Genomic DNA, 7,957 nt, shown 5'->3' on the forward strand with positions numbered 1-7,957 from the left:
TGCCAAGATTTATTAGTCAATTAACAGAACAAGAAACAAAAACACTGGAACTTGAATCCTCAAGCAGAAGGGTTGCTTTCAGCAACCAGCCCTTCCCCAAACACTCCTTTTATTTAGAGTTCAGGGCGTGGCCTCCCTCTGCCTCCTCCCGAGGAGACCCGCAGCCTTTCTCTGCTTGGTCCTGCTCGACTGCCTCCTGCGTCGGGCATCCTTGAACAGGGCCAGCTGTGGGTCATCATCCTCCGCACTATCGGGCTCACGCAGCTGAGAAGAGGGCCCCGGCTGGGAGCTCTGCCAAGCCTGCAAGCCATCATCAGCCGGTTCGTCTCCCACACACTCCTCCTCCCCCTCATCTGAGTCATCCGATACATCTGAGCCGGCTGCCGGGCCCACAGGCTGGCCCTGAGTCACAACAGATACATCCACAGCTGAGCATCCTTTCAGCTTTGGCCCAGTCGCTTCATTCTTTCTGGCGCTACTAGTACTAGCCCTCTGTTCTTCCCCAGTAGCATATTGGATGTCTTCCAACCTGAGGGGCTCATCTTCCAGCATCCTATCGTTTTGCCTTTTGGTACTGTCCATAGGGTTTTCATTGCAAAGATACTGGAGTGGTTTGCCATTTCCTTCTCCAGTGGATCACGTTTTGTCAGAACTCTGCTCTGACCTGTCCGTCTTGGGTGGCCCTGCACGGCATAGCTCATAGCTTCATTGAAGTACGCAAGCCCTTTCACCACAACAAGGCAGTAGTCCATGAAGGGGAGTGAATACTATACCAGCCTGTAAAAGAGCTTGTTCTTATCATATAATCTAATTCTGACTTTCAGTATTTTAAGCAGATGCTTTTCTTATTATTTGCTGTTGCATCTTTGTGATGGGCTGTGGAATGAATCTAGGGTCTTCTGCTGGTAACTGTAAGCTGTATCAACATGCTATACCATGGCTGCAGTTTATCATTGGGCACAATGAATCAGCTTCTTCAAGTAGCAGATAGGTGATCAAGACAATTTGTTTCTTCACCATCCTCAAACCCTGGGTTGAACTGCTTTCTTCCCTGGCAAAGAAGATTTCAGAGACATGGTGAACTGTTGAATGCTTTTCATTGTTGGGTATTTTAAGTCTGACAATATGCTGCTCTGGAAGATTAATCAGTCTTAGGCCAGAACAGATTCCTGTAAGAATTACGTATCACTGAAAGTTTTACCTATCATTCTTTACTTTCTTTTTACATGCAGGTTATAAGAATAAGGAAATGCAATCTATACAAACAATAGCATTATCATGTAATTATAATAAACAAGTTGGAAATAATGCTTAAAACATCAAGAATAATTAAACAGTGTATTCACTAATCAATGGCACATAGGAAAGAATGCAAACTTCTATTTCAAGGGCAAAAGGCTAAACATTGTATGATTTTATACATTATTGGCAGATATACCCCTGGCACATATTCCTGGGTGAGACCAAAACTATTATTGTTACAAGTATCTAATAAAGATTTTTATTTTCCAAATGTAAAAAGCAAAGCAGGATTATGCCAAACTTTTGCTACTATTAAGAAGAGGACTGACCTTACCAGTACCATTGAACAAGGACTGATTATGGCTTAACAAGGGCAAATATGATAATATTTCATTGATTGAGCTAGGTCAAGCACAAGATCAAGATCATACTTTATTCTCAGTTATTATCATTTCACATTGTCTTAATAGGTGATTCACCTTCTCTTCCAATGTCTAGAAGGCTTGTGGCTTTTTGGATCAATTTCCTACAGTACAAGCTGTCCCCAAACTGTCATTCTTAGGGCATCTTCAGATTTATGTTCTGTGAAGTGGTAGACAATTTGACAATTCCCTTTGAATTCATCATTTTGAGAACTTACTGAAATCAACAGTTATGTTTGGCCTTTACTGACCAGAAAATGAATAGTGTGACATAATCCAGGAAAGTACACACAGGGCTTTTTTTCTCATAGAACACTCAGAACGGAGTTCCGGCACCTTTTTTGATATGACATGTGTGAGTTCCGGCACCTTTTTCTTTTACAAAAAAGCACTGAGTACATATAATAGTTACTGGGGAGTGTGGAACAGTTAGAATAGAAACACAGATTCTCCTCTTACCTCAGATGATGTATCTTCTTCAACCATACCAGCTATATATGCTATTTCATGCCATCTCAACCTGAGTAATTAGACTTCTTATTAATAGATAGCTAAGATAGATTCGGAAGGTGCCTTTCTTATAGTGTCTGTAATTTTTCAGCTATGTAGTTATGTATTATGCTTATATACTACCAGTTCTAAATGATTTATGATAGTTATAAAACCCCATAGTTATAACATTATAAAGAAATATTTTTTTTTTATTTAAAAAGTTTTACAATACATTTTGGCTTTAATCCCCCCTCCCCCTCCCCCACCCCCACCCAACCCTCCCTATCCCTTCCCCCCATTCCCTCCTCCCCCCCCCGACTTCCCAGAGCTAAATACAGGGTATAAAATCAAAAAACAAACATAAGCACCCCTATGTTATCAGCAATAAACTATTAATTCTATCTCCCTCTAGCTCATGTAAAATGAATACAAACAATATTAATATTACAAATAAAGTAAAAAAGAAAAAGAGAAAAACAGAAAAAGAGCTTTACTCAGAATAGATTTTCTTGATCCCAGTCCTTATTCATATTAATTTCAAAAAAAAAGGAAAAAAACCTTTCACCTACTATTTACATTCTCCAACCTTTCTCTAATTTAAACAAATTCTCAGTTACGCGCCAAAAGCGCCTATCTCTATTAACCTTAATAATCTCCAACCAAACTAAACCATGATCAAAAATAATTCTTGCATGTATCACGCCAAATGTCTCGCAGTTAATAAAAAGAGTAGAAAAAAAAGGTTTAAGCAGTCTCTAAGACAACTTGTTGTTAATTAGGAGCTTGCATACCCATTCTTAGTTCAACACATACTTTTAGTCCATAACCCTAATATACTTTTCTAACAAGCAAATAACATCAATCTTAAATTGTGTTAAATATTAAAAAAAAACTTTCTTTCTCCTCTATGATAAATTTAATCCATTGACATTCTAATTTAAAAATTTAATCACCAATCTTAATGCCCCAAAGCTTTTGGAGCACGTCTGTCATGACCCCCAAAACTTCTTTGGACCGCGCCCCTCCCACATCTTCACTGTAAGTACACTTTGGAGATTCCATAACTTTCTGCTGGTCTTGCTCTTGCTCTCGTCTCGCTCTTCTTAGGGCGGCATTATACATTATAAAGAAATATTATAAAGCTGTGCAGGAGCCTATGAGTTGAGAAAAAAGTTGGGTTTTTTACATTTAGGCAGGAAAGACCAAATGTACATGTACAGATTAGGTGAAACCTTACTCAAAAGCAGTAACTGTGAGAGGGATCTTGGAATCCTAATGGATAATATCTTAAATATGAGCCAGCAGTGTGCCGCAGCAGCCAAAAAAGCTAATGCAATCCTTAGTTGCATAAATAGAAGATAGAGTCAAGATTACAAGAAGATTAGTATTGCTTTAACAAAATCTTAGTAAGACCACATCTGGAATACTGCATCCAGTTTTGGTCGCCATGTTATAAAAATATGTGAAAATTTGGGAAGAGTGCAGAGAAGAGCAACAAAGATGGTTAGGGGCTTGGAGACTAAAACATATGAAGAATTATTGCAGGAATTGGGTATGGCTAATCTAGAGGAAAAAAGGACTAGGGGTGACATGATAGCAGTGTTCCAATATTTAAGGTGCTGCCACAAAGAAGAGGGAGGGTCAACCTATTTTACAAAGCACAGAAGGCAAGACAAGAAACAATGGATGGAAACTAATCAAGGAGGGAAGCAACCTAGAACTAAGGAGAAATTTCCTAGCAGTGAGAACAATAAACCAGGGGAACTGTTTGTCTCTAGAAGTTATGGGTGCTTCATCACTGGAGGCTTTTTAGAAGAGATTGGACAGCCACTTGCCTGAAATGGTATAGGGATACCTGCTTGAGTGGGAGGTTGGTCGCTTCCAACCTAATATTCTGTATTGTGTAAATAGTTAACAAAGACAGGAAGAAGCAGTTGCCTGCACATTGGTGTTGAAACTACAGCTTTTAGGCTGAGAAACAACTAAGCTCTCCAATGCCCTGCTTTGTTGCTGCTTATGTGCTGTGGCTGGATTCTTTTATGATTTTCCTCACCTAGTTTCTTAATGTCTTCATCCAAGCTAGGACTCTTTTCCTCTTGATGTCTCTACATTCAGTAACAAAAAAAAAGAAACAAAATAAGCAAAGAGTATATAGATTTTTGTTTTAAAATGGTATCAGTTGCCTTTTTATGTACAATTGCTGAGACTGTGTGTCAGATATTTTAGAAAGTTTATGATACTGAATAATGGGGTATAAAGGTAAAAGGTAAAGGTTCCCCTGCACATGCATGCTAGTCGTTTCTGATTCTAGGGGCTGGTGCTCATCTCCGTTTCAAAGCTGAAGAGCCAGCGCTTGTCCAAGAACGTCTCTGTGGTCATGTGGCCGGCATGACTAGATGCCAAAGGCACATGGAACGCTGTTACCTTCCCACCGTAGTGGTCCCAATTTTTCTACTTGCATTCTTAGGTGCTTTTGAACTGCTAGGTTGGCAGAAGCTGGGATGAGTAACAGGTGCTCACTCTGTTATGCGGCACTCGGGGTTCGACCCACCAAACTGCCGACCTTCTGATCGACAAGCTCAGCGTCCTAACCCACTGAGCCACCTATTATTAGGTATTATTACTAATATCTATTAGTAATAACTGTGCTTCATTTACATATAGAAGCTAATCTCACACTCTCCAGATGTACTGTCCAAATGGGGACAGTTGAAAGTATAAGATTGATTTGAGGATGCTCTTCATACAGAACTTTATCACAGAGCACCTGGACAGTGACACTGGGATCTGCCGCAGAGCTCTAAAATGTAGGGAGAAGATAGACTGTAGAATAATCCATGTAACTTTAGAAAATGTAACTAGGGGCCCAGTTTTGGCAGCTCACCACAAAAATGGGCAGACTGTAGGGTGCATTTAAATGAATTGCATCCGTGATTGTTTGGTGTCTCAGTTTTTTGTTTTATTTTATATTTGCAAATGTAAAATAACCAAACACTTTAAATCTGATCCCTTGCAGTTATGTTTCATTTATTTAAATATTATTTTAAGGCAATTTAAATTAATCACCGGAAAGAAATTAGGAAAGACCTTAGCATGTCTTGAATATTATGTAAAGATAACTCTAGCTTTTGCCTCCCTAGTTTTTTGTCCCCAAATAAATTAAGGACAGTGGTGAAGTAATTCCTCAGTAGATTTCATCAAAATGTATGGTATAATTTTTATTAGCCTAGCATTTTTAGTTAAAAAACAACTATAAATGGATTGGAATGATTTCAACAGAATTAAACTAGATTTGATCATTAATTGAATAAGTGTGTTAAAACCCACAAAAAAATAAACAGAAGCCTAAATATAGCAGTGAAAACAAAAAGAAATAAAATAAATAAAAAAGAAAAGTGCTTTTCATTACCGTGGTAGGCAGTGATGAACACATGCAGTACGATCAGTAAGGTATTTTTAGAAAAAAGAAATTAAAGTGATCACCTTTTCCTATTATTGATTTAATAATTGATGATTCATTCTGTACTTGCAAAATGCTGTGAATTTATAATCAGTGTTTACATAAAGTATCTGTATTTCAAGATTACAATAAATAAACATGTAATCATTGTAATCTTCAGTGTAATAAATTTTATTAAGTTTTATTATAAGATAAAAATATAGAACAAAACAAAAATTAAAAAACAAGAAAAAAAGTGCAAAGAAGAAAAAAGTAATGACTTCTGACTTTCTTTGATCCAGACCACATTAGCTTTTTGTTTTAGACTGCACAACATTTTAAGTTATTTCTACAAGAATAAAATTATTCTAAACTTCAAAACCTAAAATCAAGGTTTCATTTTTTTCAGTTTCAAGCAAAAAGTCCAGAAGTGATTGATATCCAAGTAGAAACAAAGCTAGATAAATTATTTTGTTTAATTAAAACAGTCAATTTTGCCATCTCCGCTAATTCCATCATCTTTACCATCTGTTCTTCCATTGTGGGAATTGGTGTGTCTTTCAATTTTCTGTCAATATATATATAGCAATAAAGTTTCAAATTTTCTTTATCCTTTATCCACTGTAATCTTTAATTCCATTGTTGAATCTTTGGAAGAGCTTATACACAGTTGCATTTTTGTATAAGAAAAATTTAATTCTAAGGCCTTTATCCTTTAATTCTTTATCCTTTAATTCTAAGGGCCTTTATTCCTTTATCCACTGTAATCTTTAATTCCATTGTTGAATCTTTGGAAGAGCTTATACACAGTTGCATTTTTGTATAAGAAAAATTTAATTCTAAGGGCTTATTTTAAGAAAACAATCATAACTTTTGATATAATCCAATCCCAAAGGATAATGCAGAATGTAAAAAGGGTGGCACTTATAACCACTTCTATGTTCACAAAGTTACAGGTTATTGAGAGAACTGAAATATCTGGATCAAAGTATTTTTTTCCATCTCCATATTTAATAATAGTAGCGATTTTAGTATTACATGTTTTGTGGTTATGAAAAGATAGATAATATTAATTGCCTAGGGCCTAGGGCATTTTAATCTGGTTAATTAGTATTGTCTGTGATTTAGGAGATTCCTCTTAAGAGCAGTTATACATTATACAGTATTCATGCTGACATGAATAGAAGAGAAACATTACTTTCTCCTTGTACTTTTAAACTTATTCAAACAATAATTCTAATGTCTGGCATATTTATTGTGTATGGAGCAAGTTACTAATTAATATTTTGTTCTTTAAGCATGAATTCAACTTCTTTTTCTAAAAAGATAAATCTTTCCTTGTCTACCAAGTGCATTTAGCAACAGATAATTATCCCAGTCAGGTTGCTAAATAATTTAACTATTGAGGAAACTAAGAACATTTTAAGTAGTTAAAATACTTGTTTAAATTGCTTGTAGGCATATATTCTCTCTATCATTTCACTAAAATGAACAGAAAATCGAAAGGAATTGGCATTGAATTTCATATGAGGTGCACTTAGTTTGTAGAGCTGTAATATTTATTTAATTTATTTATTTAATTTAATTTTTATAGAATGAGATGAGAATGAGATGTCTACACCATTTCATTTCAATGGAATGAAATAACATGAAATCCAAATACAGGTAGTCCTCAATTTACAAACAGACTTGTCCATTTCCTGTTGCTATTTTTCTTTTTCTTCCCCCCTTTACTATTCAAGGGAGCTGATGCTTTGCATAATGTGTCCAAAATATGATAACCAAAGCGTTGAGTAGGAATTCTGAATGGATTTGTTCTATGATCAATTTGCTTATTTTCTTGGTATTATCCTTCAGGAGTAAGGTTTTGTGTAATAGACTTTATTTAACAGAATACAGAGTTGAGCAATGAAGTTTAGAAGAATTCTCACTAGACTGTTCAGTTTCGTCATTGTAGCCTGAGTTCAAAGGAGTGTTGATCTCAAAATCAAGGACACATTATACACAACAAAACATGGGTAATTTAAGAAGAAGCAATTCAGAAAATGAAAAGGGTGAAACTTTTAATTTAGGTGTCATTGTATTAGGTTCAAATCCTAATTCTAATGCTTTTTATATAAAGCCATTTGCCATCCGGATTTATATCTTTTTTCTAACTGTGTTCTTCCTTGTAGTGCTTCCAAATCACTCTCTTTTAACTGAGTTACCACTGTACAAAGCAGTTGATTAATTCTTTTTTCCTGTAATAATTGAATTTCCACTTCTCCAGAATTTTATTCTAAAAAATTATCCTCAAATTGAATTGTAAATGTGAGAAATGATGGAAAAGCTTCTCCCGTCTTTAACTCAATCTGGATAAGTC

This window comes from Vipera berus (genome assembly GCF_964194415.1).
Source record: "Vipera berus genome assembly, chromosome: Z".
NCBI classification, from domain to species: Eukaryota; Metazoa; Chordata; class Lepidosauria; order Squamata; family Viperidae; genus Vipera; species Vipera berus.